Source organism: Dama dama, chromosome 5, assembly GCF_033118175.1.
Source record: "Dama dama isolate Ldn47 chromosome 5, ASM3311817v1, whole genome shotgun sequence".
NCBI classification, from domain to species: domain Eukaryota; kingdom Metazoa; phylum Chordata; class Mammalia; order Artiodactyla; family Cervidae; genus Dama; species Dama dama.
This window is the reverse complement of record NC_083685.1, coordinates 28,777,468-28,797,221: the sequence shown is the minus strand read 5'-3', so window position 1 is coordinate 28,797,221 and position 19,754 is coordinate 28,777,468. Positions and strand designations below refer to the sequence as shown.

At 41.3% G+C, this 19,754-nt stretch overlaps 1 protein-coding gene across 4 annotated transcripts in view; it reads right to left on the bottom strand.

Moving 5' to 3' along the window:
* The window catches only part of GUCY1A1 (guanylate cyclase 1 soluble subunit alpha 1), a 70,232-nt gene extending 51,414 nt beyond the window's left edge, over positions 1-18,818 (bottom strand). Inside the window, exon 1 of one of the 4 annotated variants that reach the window (XM_061142239.1) lies at positions 18,576-18,818. The gene's annotated coding sequence lies outside the window, so the exon portion shown is untranslated. Of the gene's footprint in view, positions 1-10,404; positions 10,424-18,130; positions 18,248-18,285; positions 18,460-18,575 lie in introns of those variants that run through there. The other 3 variants (XM_061142241.1, XM_061142240.1, XM_061142244.1) reach the window with 3 other exon arrangements.
* Between the last annotated feature and the right edge of the window lie 936 nt (positions 18,819-19,754).

The window sequence follows — 19,754 nt, the reverse complement described above, 5'->3', positions numbered from 1 at the left end:
AGCAAGTAGAGTCAGAAGACAACTAGAAAGTCTGTGGGTGTCTCCGACATGCTCAAGGGGTCTTTATGGTAAAGCAGAGGAATAAATTACAGGAAAGTATATTTTTCTGAGAAATTTTCCTTTAAAATCCTAAGGAAAAGACTAAAAAAGGTGAAAAAATAGAGGTGGACTGGAGTAATGCTGACACAGAAGAGTGTTAGATTTTGAGTAAGACTCCCTCCCCTCCCCTACCATTCACCCAGGGGTCCATCCTGGCAACACCGGAGGAGTGTCTCTCTGGTAGGTCCACGGGGCACAGGCCACTGACCATTTAGAGGCCACCAGGCAGGAAGGGGTCTTCTCAAGTGTTCTGTTCAGCTCTGATTGATGATTCTTGAGACAGAAAACAGTCTTTTGTCATTGACACTGACACACAGTGCTTGAAGCTTATGCTGAAACCAGGCCAGCCAAAGAAATGCAGCAAATCCCAACAGAAATTCAATTCTTTCTGAATTTTTACCTTATGATTGAAAGTGTTAGTCGCTCAGCTGTGTCCGACTCTTTGAGACCCCATGGACTATAGCCCACCAGACTCATCCGTCCACGGGGTTCTCCAGGCAAGAATACTAGAGTGGCTTGCCATGCCCTCCTCCAGGAGATCTTCCCAACCCAGGGATTGAAACCGGGTCTCCTGCATCACAGGCAGATTCTTTACTGTCTGAGCCACATTGGTTCAAAAGAAATCATTACCAGAAATGACACTTGGCTTCTGACCATGGGTTTGCAGGTATATATCTGGATACCGCAAAGGACATGTTGAGAGAGTGAGTCCTTTCCCACTAAATCCAAAATCACAACAACATTGTTTTAAGGCCTTCTCATCTCTAACTGCCTGGAAATAGGGAAAGTTTCAAGAAACTTTCCTGTTCACAGTGAACCCAAACAATGCTTCTCCTTCATTTCAGTATCGTTTACACAAAAGTCAACACAAAGACACAGCATTTACATAACACGAGTTCAGAGCCTGAAGAGACAGTAGAGATTATTTACTGCAATCCTTCCCACTCACAGATGGCAGAACAGAAATCCAGATTCTTGTGACTTGGCCCAAACCCAGAGCTGCTGAGGGTCAGAGGTTACTCAGAAAGGGAGGCCATTTGACCTGGAGTCCAGGGTTCACTCCCATGCACTCTGATCGCCTCCTCAACTGAAAGGCTGGGAAGCCCCCGCCTTCTGTGGGCACCCCACCACAGTGAAATGGCTTCAAGAACTTCACACTTGGTACTCTGAGCTCAAGTTTCACACCTGAAAGTTACTGTACATGCTACACTTCATCTTCATACCACACCAATATGAATGCACACTACAAAATTGTTTTGGCATCTACAGCTTCTAAAACATTTCCCCAGGCTCTTTTTCATGATTTTCTCATCACCTTTTGCACTTTCTCAAGAAGCTATCTTTAGTCTTTCTTTAATTCTCCAAACATATTTTCTAAATAGCCTGACTTATTCATTACCCTGTCTCTGCCACTTAATTGAAAGTTAAGTATGTTTCCAGCCTTAATCTAAGAAGCCAGTGCAGGTCACAATTTATCCAGCTGTAGGCCTCTAGTAAATTATTTTATGCTGAAATTAAAAGACAAGACTATCAGCTTGGAGTCATCTGGTATAAACATGGAAGGGATATAGATGTATCAAGTCCTTATTATATGGGTCACTCCATCTTTTCCCTTTATTTTCCCTAGGTCCTTCTGTACATGCAACACAAACACAAATACGTAACAACTGGAGAAGAAATTTTTTTGAAAATGTTTTCCTATATATTTTCCTTTCCTATTTTATTGTTTTGTATGAGCTGTCCTATTCATTTTTATTATATTTGTCAATTATCTTCCTTTTCCATTTTATTATTTAATGTTTACCTTTTGGGGAAGGGAAAAAAATCTCATTGCACATAGAAATGCATGAAGTTCACTAAGGTCATTTGAAAATGACAAGAGATTGGACGTGAAGTCATGAGCAGAAGGGCATGCCGTCAAAGAAGGACAGTGTGGGTGAACTGAGGGGAAACGGGAAGTTGTGGGGAGCTCAGGAAAGAATGGTGCCAGATATAGTCCAAAATTAAAGTTGGCATCAGTGACAACTGACTAGGTCCGAGGAGCAGGATGACTCAAGTTCTGCCTGGGAGGATGATGTGCCATGAATAGAAATTGGCAGCAGAAGCCAGGTTGAGAGAAGGATGGTCCACTGTGTTTTGTACACATGGACCGTGAACTGTTAAGTGGGACATATGGATAGAGATACATCTAAAAATTCAAGTCTTTAATTAAATAGCATAAAACAGATTAGAGATATGAATCTGTGATTCTCCACATAGAGGAAGTCATTCAAATCAGGACTTTAACTCAAACTGTTCAATGTTAAAGGGCAACAAAAGAAATAGAAAATAGCCAAATTGAAGATTCTGGGAATATTCATACTTAAAGGTGTTATGATTCAGATGGAGAAGCAGAAATAAGGAAAGTGTGCTGAGAAGGAAAAAGAAGAGGGCACTGTTCAAAAAGGGGTGTTTGTTGGGAGTCTGAAGACAGTCAGGGTACAGTGGTCATGCAGGCTGCCATAATACAGCTCCATAAACTGGGTAACCAGGCGGCATGAGCAATATTAATGCATTTTCTCAGGTTCTACAGGTGGGAGACCAACATCATGGCGTGACCATGAATGAGTTTTGGTGAAAGCTGTCTTTTTGGCTTGCAGATGCCTACCTTCTCACAGTGCCTTCAAATGAGGGGGAGAGAGAGGCAGAGAGAATGATAATTCTCGGGTGTCTCTTGTTAAAGGGGCACCAACCCCATCACAAGTTACTGTAACAGGGAAGAACACATCTGACTCCATATTGGAATTGCTTCTTTTTCTTTACCCTTTCTGTTCTATTGCTTTTGCTACAAATGAATCACTAAAGGGATGGAAGTGTACAATAGCTTGAATATCTATTCCAATAGATAGAAGTGTACAAAATGGACTGTCTCTGGGAACAATGCTTCCCATGCCTGAGCATTAAGTTAAAATACCTCTGTTCAGCTCACAGGAAACATTCTGAAGAGGCCCACTTGTGAATGGCTGCAAGAAAGAAAAAGTTAACCCGTCTTCTCCAGGGTCTGGCTGGAACCACAAAATACTTGCAATAATTTATTAAGAACCTCTTGATGAAGGTGAAAGAGGAGAGTAAAAAAGCTGGCTTAAAACTCAACACTCAAAAAACTAAGATCATGGCATCTGGTCCCATCACTTCATGGCAAATAAATGGGGAAACAATGGAAACAATGACAGACTTTATTTTCTTGGGTTCCAAAATCACTGCGGATGGTGACTGCAGCCATGAAATGAAAAGACACTTGCTTCTTGGAAGAAAAGTTATGACAAATTTAGACAGTGTATTAAAAAGCAGAGACATTACTTTGCCAACAAAGGTCCATATAGTCAAAGCTATGGTTTTTCTAGTAATCGTGTACGGATGTGAGAGTTGGACCATAAAGAAGGCTGAACACCAAAGAATTGATACTTTCGCACTGTGGTGTTGGAGAAGACTCTTGAGAGTCCCTTGGACAGCAAGGAGACCAACCAAACAATCTGAAAGGAAACCAATCCTGAATATTCATTGGAAGGACTGATGCTGAAGCTGAAGCTCTAATACTTTGGCCACAGACTTATTCTATTAGAATAGACCTTGATACTTGGAAAGATTGAAGGCAGGAAGAAAAGGGGATGACAGAGGATGAAGATGGTTGGATGGCATCATGGACTCAATGGACACGTTGGAGCAAACTCCAGGAGATGGTGAAGGATAGGGAAACCTGGCATGCTACAGTCCATGAGGAAGCAAAGAGCAGGACATGACTGAGCAACTGAACAACGACAACAAAATATCACCTTCTATACTTTACTGCCTCACGTCCCCTTTTTTGCTTTACAAAAGAAACTAGAATCCAAACCCAGGGAAGATGGTTCTTTGGAACCATCTTTGGAACACGAATCCACCATCTTCTTGATCTGGTTGCTTTCTGAATAAAGCCAGTACTCCTTCCAACATCTTATCACTGGATTTATTGGCCTGTCATGCAGCAAGCTGTATGAGCTTGTACTTGATAACACTCCCACCCTATGATCTCACCTAAACCTAATACTAACCAATAAACATCTCTTTATGTCAATACTATTAGTCATGAGACAAAGACCCATTAGAATGTCTAAAATTTAAAAGTGACAATGTCAAGACTTTATGATGACAGGAAATAACTGGAATTTTTCATAAACTGCTGGTGGGAATGAAAAAATGAACAATCACTTTGGAAAGCAGTTTGGCTGTTTCTGAAAATACTGACATAACCTATCATACTACCCAGTTATTCCATTTCTAGGTAATTACTCATGAGGAAGGTAAATATATATACAAACAAAGGCTTGAACACAGATATTCATGAAGCTGCTTTACTTGTAATAGTCAAAAACTGGAAACAATTGAGATGTCTTCAATCATATGAATGAATGAAAAAGATGCTGAATAAGCCATACAGTGCAAAGGACTATTGTCCAGCAGACACATGCAACAAAGATAAATCTCAAAACCATTATGTGAGTGAATGGGACTGAACACATGAGTCCACACTGAAGTATTACTTTGTATAAAATCTAAGCACTGCAAGCAAACCTATACCTCAGACAGCCGATCAATGATTTCCTGCAAATGGAGGACAGGGTGCTGATTGGAAAAGGACACAGAAGAAATGACAGAAGTGATTTTTATCTGGATTGTGGTGGTGGTTTCATGCGTGTGTACAGCTGTCAAATCTTATCTAATTATTGTCTGTTTTTTGTATTTGAGGTTGTTTTATTAATATATGTTGTACCTTAGCCAAGTTTAAGGGAAAAAAACTCAGTGGAGAACTACAAGAAACCTAAATGAACTAAATTCCAAAGTAAATAGACAAGAAGCCCCAGGAGAGATGAGACCTGCGCTATTTTCTTCCCAGAAGAAGTGGTAGAAGATGCAAAATCTCCCACAGGTCAGAGGCTTTTTATCAGACTTTTAGCAGCTGCAGGAGAGACCAGAACACTAAGAACCCCTCAGCTAAGATGCACATGTGGTATATGACACACACACCCAATACACGACACGAGGAGAGGAAGAAAAAAGTGACCCACAATCAAGAGAAAACAGTCAACAGAAAGAGAACAAGAAATGGCCCAGATGCTATTATCAAACAGAACTTTAAAACAACCATGAGAAATATATAATAGAATCCGGTGGTATAGTTGCATAGCAGCCATAAGAAGGGGTTTCCATTAAGAAACAGAATGCAAAGAAAAAGAAACAATCGGAAATGCTAAAAATCACAGCAACAGAAATATAGAATTCCATTTAACATCAGAGGAAAGGATCAGTGAACGTGAAGTCAAGTTAACAGAAATAGCTCCAACAAAGCCACAAAGAGAACAAAGACTGATCAAATAGATTTGAAATCTGTAGGACAACATCTAAAGGCCTAACATATATGCATTTAGAATCCAGGAAAAAAAAAGAGAGGAAATGGAAGCAGAAAAATATTTGAACAAATAATGGCTGGAAACATTCCATATTTGATGATAGAATCAAGCACAGATCCAAGAAGTTCATTAAAAACCACACATGATAAACACAAAGAAAACTACACCTAGGCATAATGTTATCAGACCTCTGAAATTCAAAGAGATAAAAAGAAAACTTTTTAAAAAATATCCAGAGGTTAAAAAAAAAGAAACAGAGAGGAAATGATATGATCTGTACCTACTTTTCACCAAAGGAATAGAGACTAGCAGATAGTGCAACAAAAATATATGGGCTGAAAGAAGAAAAAAACTCTCTTTACCTTAAGTTGCAAATGCAACAAAATATTCTTCAAGAGTTAATATGAAAACAATTTCCTAAACATTGCAGTCATAACTTTAGACTGGTGGAGTATTTAATGATACTTTTATTTTCATTAAACTGAATTTCTATCGTTTGTACTAAACGTATTAATTTTTCTTGTCTTATGTGTTTTATTCGGAAGTTCATAGACCATCAAAATCTAATTCTAAAGCTCATTATGCTACAGAGTCTAATCTGACTATTTTAAAAACACTATTGATCATATGCAAACCATCAGAAACACTTATATGTAAGTAGTTAAGGTGGTAAACATAGTTTTTTAGAAGATGCTTGGCTAAAAAGACTGGTTCCACCACTAATTTGATGTATGATATTTAGGCAAATTACTTTTCTGCTCTTGACTTTGCTTCCGCATCTTAAATTAAATGATGAGGGTAGGACAATTCCCAGGGGGTTCAAGAAGGGTAATTCGGTTTTACCAGTGCTTGGAATATAGTATGTACTTAATGAATGGTGACTATTATTGCCTGAAATTAGGTTTATATCTTTCTAGCCCCTTGATGTTTCTTTGTTCAAGGCTTGCTTACCAAAGCAGTAGTTGTCAAAGTGTGCAAAGTTCTGCACACCCTGCGGGATGTCTCAAGAGTCACTCACAGGACGTGCAAGGTCAGAACTGCTTTCATGCCAGCACTCAGATACCCTGTGTCCTTCCCAGTCTCATTCTCTCCCAAGGGCACTGTGCGGCTTCCTGGAAGTCACACGACAGCTGCAATGTCACCATTCTACAACTAAAGAAATGCTGCCTGTGTAGACTTTTCTAGGGTAGGAGCTTTAGGGTATGAATGTGATAAATGTATGTATTTTTTTGGGGGGTAAACTCAATTTGTTCTCAAAACTTCTACTGTGCTCCTTCTCCCTGTCATTGGTTGTACTTGCTCTGATCTCTGTTAACTTCATCATTGTCCAATAAATCATTATTCCGAAATTCCCAATTTGTTCTTACACCTACATGTAAACACAAGAAGTAACCACTCTTGTGGGTTTTGTTTTGCATGATGTTAAATTATAATAACTTTTCCTAACTTGAAATTTTCAACTTAACTGTTATTTTAGAATTTAATAATATTTATTCTAATTTAAAGAATAATTTATTTATAGTTTTCTTCTATTTAAGGACAGATTTTTGACTTGAAAAGAGGGAACTGGAAAACTTCCTCAACCCACAGCTACACCGTGTACATCTACCATGGTAATTGACAGCTTCCCAATACTTCAAGTTTTCTTGATGAGATCATGGTGATATTAATTAATGTGATTATTCTGCAGTTCTATAATAAAGTGTAGTTTGTCAACATCTGGAAGATCTGCAAAACAAGAGGACCTGAATTTTCCAGTGACCATGATGTTCCAAACTCATGCAGGAATAAAGGCTCCATTCACAGAAGGATGGATTTTAATGGTTTCAGATCCTATATGGCAAGGAACCTTTATGAAATGATCACTCCTCAAATTTCAAAATTTTTATACCAAAAGAATATCTATAGCTGTATTAAGATACATGAAACCACTCCTTCCTTTTCAATTGTGCTTCAGGGTAAGGCTGGATTTTTTCATACACTTCAATTGTAACAACTTGAATGTGTTAAATATTGAAAATATATTCCTTTTTATTTCAAACAATTATATACTGATTGTGAGTTCTTTTACCAAATACATAGTTACTGCTCACAGATGAAAAACTTAAGTCTCACTAACTGTGTGGCTATACCACCGCTTTACCTTCATCTCACACTCACTCTCCATCGACCAAGGATGCATGCTTCTCTCCGATCCTGGACAAGACTATAACTTTCCTCTTAAAGCTCATTTTCTGCCCTGGAATTCACCACAAGTGCTTTCTTTGTGTTCAGTCATTCAGTTGTCTCCAACTCTTTGAGGCCCCATGGACCATAGCCCGCCAGGCTCCCCTGTCCATAGGATTTACCAGGCAAGAATACTGGAGTGGGTTGCCTTTTCCTACTCTAGGGGATCTTCCAGACCCAGGGAGCAAACCTGCGTCTGTTGCATCTCCTGCACTGGCAGGTAGATTCTTTACTACTGTGCCCCTTGGGAAGCCCATGCCTTCTTTAAGACCTTTCTTTATAAATATTCTACCTATGAAAATCTTTCATCTTTCTGTCTCTCTGAACTCCTGGATGTACCCATCCATCCAACCATTCATTTATTCATTTGTTCATACATCCTGCAAGTTATTTATCAAGCACCTATTACTGCATTCTAAGGGATGTGGTTTCAGGAATTAAAAACAAAACCAAACAAAAACAAGCCAACACTAGAAAATAAAGGAGAGTCTCATGTAGGAGTCAGTGTATGGACATAATAAAAACATGGAAATTTAGTGAAGTGTGCTCTATTATGAGGTGTTCTGTGTCATGGAGACACAGGAAAGCCTGTTTTAACCCTGCCACAGTACTTTGGTAAGTGCTTCCTCAAATAAATGACTGAAGATGAGCCTTGTTGAGTTAAGTAAGAACAACAAAGCATAGGAAACAAGAAAAAGGATTCCAAGGAGCAGAAAAATTTGTGCAAAGGAAAAAGACAAAACTAGAAAGAGTCTGGTGACGAATCACAGCCAAGACAATAGAGCTGTAGGACAGTATTCAAGCAGGAGCATGATTGGAACATGGGACCAGAGTTAGTCGTAAAGTATGCTGTCAGATTATCCACCTGATGTGAGCACCACGGGCTTTCGACACCACTTAAAAGGGTGTGTGACACCTAGCATGCAGCAAAACTTCTTGGTACTCAAAAAAAAAAAAAAAAAAAAATTCTTGGTACTCTTGCAATGACCAATGTTTTTTTATCAAGGACAGCTACTGCAAAAAAAAAAAAAAAATAGCCAAGTGCCATTTTACTGTGTGTAAAACAAAGTGACTGCACCCCAGCTCCCAACATCCACTATGCACTGAAACAGAGTCAATATTAAGACAAGAAGAACTAAACAGATTTTACTCGGTTTGATTTAGACAGATAATCAAGGCAGGTGAGCAAAAATGTTCTAGCCACCTCCAGTTAAGACATTCCTTCGTCAGCAAAGAAGAAAACTAACAGGGAAGAAAAATACAGAACAGTTACCCCATGTCCACTCCAAAGGAATGGATCAATCCAAAAGAGTTGACCGTGGGGCAGGACCAATGGAAGAGAAACTTTTGTAGAGCGTGACCTTATGACACCCGTGACACCTGGCCTTCTTGATCCTGGCCAAGACATCAGGTGAGTTGCAGGGATAATCCAGCCTAAGTAAGATAAACTGGGACAGAGGAGGGGAGAGATAGTGACTTCAGCTAGGATGACCTGCTACCCTCAGACTCTATCCAGAACTATCACATCTTGCTCCACTGGGAAAATTCTTTAGCATAAGATGACACAGTAAAAGCTTAAGAACATTATTCTAAACAGTCCCCACAAAAAAGACCCAGAAATAGAGGCTGTGGCATATTAAACTGTTATTTGCTGTGAAGATGAACAAAGAAGAATGTTAATTATCATTAGTGACTGCAAATATTTTAAGACATTGAAAAAAATGAATTTTTACCCAGAGTTTTCATGGGGAGGACTGCCTTTTGCTGATTACACTTGGAAACATACAATGTTAATCCAGCATAAAAATCTGTTGCTTCAAATCTTGACACATCAAGTCTCAATAATGTTAGTATGTTTATCCAGTGTCTTCCACATTACATTTGCAATCCTCTAAATTCTTCATCCATGGTGAAGAATTAACCTATGTTAAGCTCTATATTCCAAATACACAACTTAAAAGTTCATATTGTAGTAATGAAATATTGTGAAATTGTGTCCCATGTTTACTTAATCATATGAGCCACATATCATTTAACTACTTATAATCGAGCACATCTGAAGGTGCAAAATGGTTGAAAATTGAGAATAAGGAGCTAACAATTCCAGTGCATACATATAGAATTAGACTAGTAACACAACATAACTAATAAAAATACACAGCATTGGAACTTCGCTGGTGGTCCAGGGGTTAAGAATCCACCTCGCAATGCAGGGGACACAGGTTTGATCCCTTTTTGGGAAATGAGGAACCCCCATGCTGTGAAGCAACTAAGCCCATGCGCCACAGTTAGAGAGTCTGTGTGCTGCAACAAAGATCCGATGCAGCCAAGTAAGTAAACAAATCTTTTTAAAAGGCAGAGTATTAAAGTTCTAAGCTTTGTCAACCTCATGGATGGAAACACCTGATGCAAGGTGAGGAGTCACACAATTTCCTTGTTATCTAGAGATGCATCCCAAACTCTGAAGTGTTCAAACTGATGAATGAAAGTCTAATTAAAAGTGGTGCCTAAGCCACACAGCCCTTCCCCAAAACTCAAAAAAAACAAAATGGTTTCACATAACCTAATAAAGAAAGGTTCAGTGGCCATCCCGATCTTGTAACCTAACCCCATTTTACTGTAAATCTTTTCACCAATATTCTCCAACACTCACCGCTCCCAGCTGCCCATTTCACATCATACGATTTCAATCGAATGCTCACGATCTCTGGCGCACTTCTGTTACATGTCTGTGAACAGAATGGGAACTAACCTGAGACGGTACCTCCTCTCATTGTAGACAATTCAGGAAGCAGAGGATAAGACAGAGAAACACAATACCGTAGGATATTGTTTATACGTGGAATCTAAAAACGGTACAAATGAACTTGTTTACAAAACAGAAACAGACACACAGACATAGAAAACAAACTTATGGCTACCAAAGGGGAAAGGGAGGGAGAGATAAATCAGGATTTTGGGATGAACATATACACACTGTTATATATAAAATAGACAAACAAGGACCTACTGTATAGCACAGGGAGCTATACTCAATGTTCTGTAATATTGTGTATGGGTGAAGAATCTGAAAAGAATAGATACATGTATACGTATAACTGATTCACTTTGCTGTATACCGGAAATTAACACAACATGTAAATCAACTATAGTCCAATAAATAAATTATAGCAGAGGATAATAGGATGGGGGATGAACAGGGAGGTGCAGAGAAACATAACAAGCTCTTGCAGATGTGGAAGAGCAACGAAGGTTCTGGGAAGCAGAGCCCAGATTGAGATGTAAAGGCTGAGTAGGTACCAGCCCCTCTGAAACCCAGAGAGGGGCAGGAAATCTAGAAAAGGATGGGATGTCATCCTACTTCCTGCAAAGGGGCACTACAGAGCCGCGGGGTGTGAAGAACTGCCGATGCAGTTCTCCGTCCATAAATGGTTTCACACACTCACACTCACAGCCTCACACACACCCTCTCACACTCACACACCTACACTGCCACACACCCTCTCACACACACACACTCACCCTAACATACCCTCACACTCTCCCACACTCTCACCCTCATATACCCTCACACACACACATCTTCACACACTCTCGTCCACACATACCCTCACATGCTCACACACACTTGCACACCTCTCACACCTACACACCCAGCTGCCTCCTGCACGGCCCCTTCCTTTCGTCTGCCTCTGACACCCTCAGCCCTCCCATATATTTATACCCCACAGGTCCTGCAACATCCAGCAACCTCATCCTGCTGCAAAACCTCCGCTAAGCACCAGACCTTCCCCAGAAAGCCTTCTTCAGCACCTCCCTCCTTGTGGGACTGTGGCTTCTGAGGTTCTCGAGAACTTATAAAACTGCAGCACAAATATCGGTCTCCCGGTCGAGTGCTGACATGTAATTCTGAGACTGTTTCTGGTGCTGGTATCTTCCACACATGGACTTTAACTTCCGGCAGGCAGGACTGTCATAAATTTTGCATCTTCCTCAGTGACATACATAATCCATAATACATTTCATCACGGGATATGGAAGAGTGACTAACCTCTGAAAAGTGTCTCCTAAAACATAAAGTAAGCTGAAGTTTTCGAAAAATCATGTGTTTTGAAAAATCACAAATTCAAAACACGTTCTTTCAATTCTCATTCTTACTGCCAGATACAGAAGTGCAACCGCGTTCTTTAGCTTTAGGAAGAGCACACGGATTGCTGGCAGCAAAGATGCTCAAACGATGCCACCTGACGGACAGGCAGAACTACCGGATGCTGGCCTGGTTTCATCTCAGCTCTTCAAAAAGTATCATTATCCTGGCAAAAGCAAGACAAAAATCAAAGTAACAAATTTAAGGCCCAAGCAAGAGTATGAAGTTAAATATTCTGAAAGAGTTTAAATCCATTAATTTGGAAAAATTTCACCGCAAAGTACTGAAAGCATCTATGGATGTGATAACGGAATAGTTAAAATCATCTTTTAAAATATTATGATGAAGGAAGGGTTGATAGAGAGCAAGGAATCTGGCCATGGTCTCAATTCTCAAAATACAAAAGGTGGATTCCACCAACTTTATAGCCAAGAGCACTTGACACTGATTCCAAGCTCTACTCCCACGAGATTCTCAACATTATGGTCTGTATGCACCCAAAATGTGAAGCGTTGTTACCTACCAGCTAAGGAGAAACAAGGAACCCATCACAAGGAACCCGTCATTACAGAGGAGCCTAGGGTTATTTCCTTCTGTTTTTACAGGTTTACCTGATAGCTAGTCTGCAGAAAGTGGAAATGCATACCAGCAAGGAATCTGATCAAGTCTGTCACAGAATACACCCACTCAGGCCATACAAAGGAATGTAAACTCTGAGGAACGAATTACTTGACCATAACACAAGATGAACAGCCTTCTAAAGATGGCTAATTAATTCATGGGCCCATGAGGGGGAGGTGTCTGGGGCTAAATGTTCTGCCCATTCTCCATTCTGTACAGGTATTGGAAGAAGGTATTAATTATCCTGATTAAATCTGCTCATGCCTCTAAATGAAGAAGAATAGCTAACCTGTCTCATTGAATTAAAATCTGAAAATATCCTGATCCTCTGGAACAATAGGCTAAGTAAAGATAAAGATTATATTTAGTTGCAGTAAATATTTTTTAAAGCCCCACATTTAGTGGCCAAATGTGCAAACTGAGGAAAAGTAGTATACTTGCAAAGGAGAATGCAAAAAGATGTCTAATTAAACAGTGTAGTATGAATGCAAAAACTATAGTGGAAGAGAGGGCAGATTTGATTTTAGGATGATTTAACATATGGGACCCAGAGGAGATTAATTATGCTAGTCCTATCCTCTAGCTTCAGCTCTCAGGACCACACTTTCAGAAAAACAGGAATACACCCAAAGGAGAAATTCCCTGATGATAATGAGATACTCAAATTATGCCAATTAAGGGTGAGTTGAAGAAAATGAACATTACCATAGAGATCTCATGTCTGACTCTTTGTGACCCCATGGACTATACAATCCATGGAATGCTCCAGGCCAGATCACTGTTCCCTTCTCCAGGGGATCTTCCCAACCCCGGGATCAAACTCAGGTCTCCCACATTGCAGGTGGATTCTTTGCCATCTGAGCCACCAGGGAAGCCCCAGAATGCTGGAGTGGGTAGCCTATCCCTTCTCCAGCAGATCTTCCTGGCCCAGGAATCGAACCAGGGTCTTCTGCATTGCAGGCGGATTCTTTACCAACTGAGCTACCAGGGAAGCCATACATGTCTCAAATATTACATATAAAACCTTTCTGTATAAGTACTCTAAAAGGTAAAAATTGGGATATGAACATTATAAAGGCAAAAAGTATAGCTCAATATAAGAAAAGAATTATGCTCAGAACAGGTCAAATAAAGGAATGCCTCCCACATTCAAGATGAATCTTGGTAAGTAGCTTGCTAAATCAATCTTAATATTCACCTTAAATTTGGAAATAAGGTCACCTGCTAAGAATGAAAAAACTGAAGATAATTTGGACTGGAAAACTCTGCCACATGTCTCATGGAGAAATTGATAGGAATTATCCAAGAAAGAATAAAATAACTGCCTAGAGCTATTAACCACCCCTGAAGCTGAAGTTGGAGGGAATCAGGAGCTAAAAGGTCTAGCAGCAAGAGAGCAGAGGGATGGAGCACAGCTGACATTTCTTGCCAAAATCATTGCACCGAGTAAAGACAGGAAAACCTGAGATAATTGGAAATGGCTAAGGAGCAGTCGCCGGAGAGGAGGGTGTTAAGTGGTTTTGAGTAAAGGGGCTTATCGGAAGGACAAGGGGTTGAGGTCAGAAAAAGAATATGAAATGCTCAGCTTTTTCAGCTGGGCAGAAAGGCCCAGGGAGGCGGGCTGCAGTCCTGTGGATTCAATGCTTAGATGTTGAATAAAGTTATAGGCGATTACAGTTAGTCGAAGTGTAGAAAACAAATCCTCTGTTAGTGAAGATTCCCAAGGAAAGTGGAATGTTCAGGAAGTCAATAAGCACAGGTCATGGGGAGAGGGTAAAAGGTGTAAACTTAGAAAGACAAAAGGTAGTTGGGCAGTGGTGAATGAGCAGTTACAAACAGCTCTGAGCCAGCGGCAACCCCATGGGAAAAAAGCACAGCAGTGCTCTTCCCTGCAGGCTCCTCACAAGACAGATGTTAATCCAGAGACAGTATTCCCAAACCAAATACCCACAGCACCAAAAAACTTGAATCGATAACTATGAAGAAGAAAAAAATAATTATGAAGATAACACAATTAAAGCTTATTAGGCACCCACCATGTGCCAGGCATCTTGAATCCAAGGATGAATAGCCTGAGGGTGATTTGAGTTTGAGTGATGCAGATATATGAACAGGTATTTTTTTAATTGCAGTATAGTTTATTTGCCAAGCTGTCTCAGTTTCAGATGTACAGCACTGTGATCCAGTTATACACACTCACACACACACACACACACACACATAGGTGTATTCTTTTTCAGACTCTTTTCCCCTTATAATTTATTACAAAACATTGAGTATAATTCCCTGTGCTATACGGTAGGTCCCCATTGTTTACTTACTTTATATATAGTAGTTTTGTATGTTAATCCTAAACTCCTAATTTATCCTTTCCCTTCTCTGCTTTGGTAACCATAAGTTTGTTTTCTGTGTCTGTGGGCCTATTTCTGGTTGGTAAATAAGTTCCTTTGTACCAGTTTTTTAGATTCCACATATATATGACATCACCTGATAAATGTCTTTCTCTGTCTGGGTTACCTGTCTGAATGGGTATTTTTGATGTAAGGCAGCACAGCGAAAGGGCAAATACAATTACGTCAGACCTGGAAAAAATTCAGAATGAAGAAGTCTGAATTTCCCTGGTCTGCCCAGATCCCTTTTCCGGAGTGCTCACTCCCAAAGTCACTGTCTTCTTTGGGCTTTTTACTAATTCCTACTGTGGTGAGAAGGAGGTGGTGAGTAAATTAACTTGAGCTGCTTTTGATTTTCTGCAATGGAGGGTTTATTTTAATAATAATAATTTTCTTTAAAAAAAGAAAAGATTATTAACAGAAAGAATTCCAGGAAAGCAACTACAAGCAGTTGATAATCACATTTGTGTGTTTGGAGGGGTACGGGGTTGGGGGCTGGTGCCCAGAGTCCGTCCAGTTTTATAACCTACTGCTGCTGGTGGTGACTGGCCTAAAACCCCTCACTCCTAGCAAATAATTCTGTTCATACTCTATAAGCCTCAAGGCTATAGGAAGCACAAGCCTGTTGGCCTACACTCAGGGGACAGAGAAATAAACTAGGTCAGACACTTCCAAACTGTTTGAGAAAAGCACAAGAAGCATAAATAAGTCAGGATAGCCAAAAAATTACTCTAGCGTCAAATTAGTCAACTAGTCTATGAGTGGCTGAATTTATTCATCTAAAGACCTAAAATTTCCAAAAAAACTCTTCTTGTATCAAGAGGGAGAGACCCAACCAAAACTACCACCCAGCCACCTAACAAACGCTTACTGAAAACATCTAGAAGGCTAGTGATGAAAAACCAGTGAAATTACTGGTATTTTAGAAAGAAAAATATGTTTCCACAAATATGCAAAAAAGTAATAAATAGTAATATTTAACAAAAGTTGCTTGGGTAAATATTTATAATTAAGTGGTATAAAAATCAATGACATAAAAGTTTTATTTCCTAGCAAATAAAAGGAAGCTAAGCAACTTCCTGGCAAATTTGACATTCATAAAGGAAATAACAATTTGAATTCACTTACTTCTTTACTTTTTAATCCAATATTGAATTAAATACTATTAATTCCAATTAATTAATCCAATTTTAATCCAATATTGATTGATTTAAAGTTTTTCAAAATAACGTCTTAACATAAGATCATTTAATAAACCATAGTTATAAGAGATATGAGGACCAAGTCTTGTAAAGCTGCATCTCCTTCTATGTTCTCCAGAATGACAAAAAAGTACCTTGGACATGTTATTTTATACCCAGGTACCTTGTAGCAGACCTATAAGGTGCTTTTTGTATTCATACATTATAAAATACCATACCATGCATAAGTACTTTCTATTATATTTGTATTGGGCTTCAAAGAGAGAAAAATAAAATTCCTTTTTTCTCTGTCATGCACTGAAAAAAAGATCTTACAGCATAAGAAGCAACAGAAGGTAGGCATCTATTAATTACAAATTTCTATTAAATAAACTTAAGCTACTTAAGTTTCCTAACAGATACATTTTAAAACATACAAGTGGGTCTGTTTTATGTGAGATGCTTCACTACTGTAACAATATTTAATTATTCTAGAATTTTCCTACACAGGCTTTATGCAAAAAGCCTGCTGTTTTGACATGAAAAGAATAGCTTATTTATTTTAACTCTGTGGTTTTTATTTTTCTATTGGGTCGAAAAATCACTTTAAATTATCTGAGAACCCCGGATTATCTCCCTTGAAATGCAGCGACCCAAATGTTTAAGTAAAATTTCTAGACCCCTGGAAGCAATTCACAAACCAAGCTGTGTAATAACTGACTGCAGACTACACCGGCAACCTCAGCAAATGCCTAATAAAGTTTGCATGGCTTTTTGACAAATTAAGATTTGCTTTGAAATTTTTGACATTCATATTTTTGTTATATTGTTGCCATTATTGACTTTTACCACTCTTCATAATATAGTACCGGAAATGACAACTCCTGAAGAAACAAAACAAAAACAGCCGTTTTAGGAAAAGCAACACATTAGTATTACACTATGAACCAAGATATAAAAATCTACATCCATCACTTGAAGACTCCAACGCTTACCCATGTGTCATCAAAGGATCAAAGATGTTCCTCCTAAGAGCAGTTCTAGTGAAGAGGTAAACATTTAATAAAATCACCATCATACAACAGACGTTATAAATGACGTTATAGAACTATATTTTATGACCTGTTCTTAAAATTCCCAAGGGGTTCAGTTTGTTGGAAACCAAGATGCACTAGTCACAATTAAGCGACACGTTCAACCTTCTGGTTTACTTCGGAAGATACACACTGTTCACCAAGTGTAAAAGGAAGGCACAACCTGTGAAGTGAGGGAGCAAAAGAAGACGCAGGGAATCCATAGCCTGAAACCACGTGACCACAGTGCAAAGCAGCCTCCCCACAAGTGCCCCTGCGAGGCTGCTCAGCCCATCCAAGACGGGCTCCGGGCACGGAGACGCAGACCCCAGCTCACTGCTCCCCCAAATCACAGTGGGACTCACACCCCCCAAGCAGCAATTAACACACGCGCGAGCGGGCACCCCAACACAGACACGCGCGCTCACAAACACACGCGAACACACACCCCGACACACACGCACAGACACACGCGCGCGCGCACATTCACTCCTCGGTGGAGCCCCGGCAGCCCCCCGGGAAGTTTGAGGGCGGCCCCGCTAAGCTATACGGGATCGCAGCCGCCCGCCCCGTAGGAGCGCGAACCGCGCACCGGCGCAGCGCGGCCTCTCTGCGGGCTCCGATCCCCCGGCGCCCGGGCCGTGGGAGAGCAGCGCCCGGCTCCCCGCGTTCTCACGCCAGGGCCCCTGGAGCGCAGCCGCCAGTTCGGCGCGGCCCGGCGCCCACCCACGGCTGGCCTTCCGCCCTCGGCCGCCGCAGGTCCCCCGGGCCCTGAGCTGCCCTGGGCGCCGTCTCCTTTGCGCCCTCGCTCCTCCCGGGCGTGGGAACCCGGCCGGCCCCGGGGCTGGATAGCTGGGAGCTCAGGAAGTCTTCCCAGAGGGGAGGGGGATAGGCCTGGGCCGGGGGCCGCGGAGAGGGCCGCTCCCCTGGCAGCCCTGACCCGCGCGGGCAAACGGCGACCACTTACTCGGCTGCGTCCCAGACCTCGGGGCTGCGTTCTGGGATCGCCGGTAGCTCCCGGGCGCACCTAGCAGATCCGCGCTGCCAACGCAGAAGGAGAGTGGGCAGCAGGGGTGGGGGGTGAGGGGGCGGGGGGCGGGAGAGGAGACCCGGCGGCGGCACCTGCGGGTCCCTGCACCGGATTCCCCACAGCCAGCGCTTCCTCGGCTCCTGCTCAACAGGCGGGGCGGGCGCAAAGCGCTGCAGACCCGGTTCCCGCGCTGCGCCCACGCTCAGCCAGCTCCAGCCTGGGTCTCTCCCAGCGTCTCCATCTCGCTCTCTCTCTCGCTCTCTCTCTCCCCCCGCCCCAAGGATCCCTTACAGCCTCTCCCTGCTGCCTTTGACTTCTTTTTGGAACCCCTCCCCTTCCCTGCAACGAAAGACTGAAAAAGAAAGTAGAGGCTGAAACGCACCATGGTGAGGTCACTCGGGGCCTCTGTCCGCTCGCGGCGCGCCGTCCTCGCAGGAGTCGGTCGGTCGCCTTGGGGGGTGGGGTGGGAGGGTTCCCGAGGCGACTCCCTGCTTTTTGCCCGGAGTCTAGTAGCCAGAGTGGAGAAAAACTGCAGTGAAACCAGCTCGTGGAAAACCAGCTCGGTACTGAGTCCCACCCACCACGACGACCCGACTAGGGCCGGGGAACTGAGTCCTCCAGCCGCCCAATCGCTTTCCCAGCAGTTCCTGTGTGGTGACAGACACCAGGGGACGGGGACAAACGAGGAGAAAGGAAAAAGAGGGAGGGAACGCGAGGAAAATTTGGCCCACTTAAAAATATATATTTTCTGTTGTGCACTGGGCAGGAAAAACTGTAGTTCTCCGTAGTTAGAAACTCCAGCATTTCTGCTGGAAATTGATGTCTGCGTGGATGGAAGACTCCAGCATTTCTGCTGGAAATTGATGTCTGCGTGGATGGTTTTCGTGCCCTGGTTCTCAGGTTAACACCAATCTACTCCTTTGTAAATGCAGTTCTACGGTTGCAGAATATTTACATCTTTCCAGTAGGGTCCTGATTCTGCTTGGTTTGGTACATTTAGTTCTGTTTGGTGGGTGTGCAGGGTGTGTGTGTGTGTGTATGTATTCCAGCACAGAAAAATAAGTTCTTATATAAATGTTTTTAGTCACCTTTCTGACTAAAAAAAAAAACCTCATTATGCTGTTTCATTTTGAATTCATAATTAATCATGATTATTATGCGATCTTTCTTCAAGCCCAGGAACTCTGAGATAGATTGTTTATGGTTATCTCCAGTTCTTATATTAATATTTCTCCCCAAACTTACTTACCTAGTCTGTCCATTTTAGACTCATCTCCCAACCTTGACAACTTCGCTGTTCTCATGGCAAACATCAGTCAGACTAAGAAGACATTTAAATTAGAAAAAATGCATTTAACTAAAATTTGTCTTAGTATTGGGGGAAAGTCCAGACCTGTAAGTTTGTGTTTTTTGGTTCTGCTGTCTCTGGAACTTTCTATTTCTCTACTTGCAACACTTGATAATCTCTTGGGTCAAAATAGCTTTTGTCCTCAGAGTACTTAGAATTTAAGACCTAGGAGAAAACATAAGAAGAAATACTCAATAACACTTAGTTGAAAGG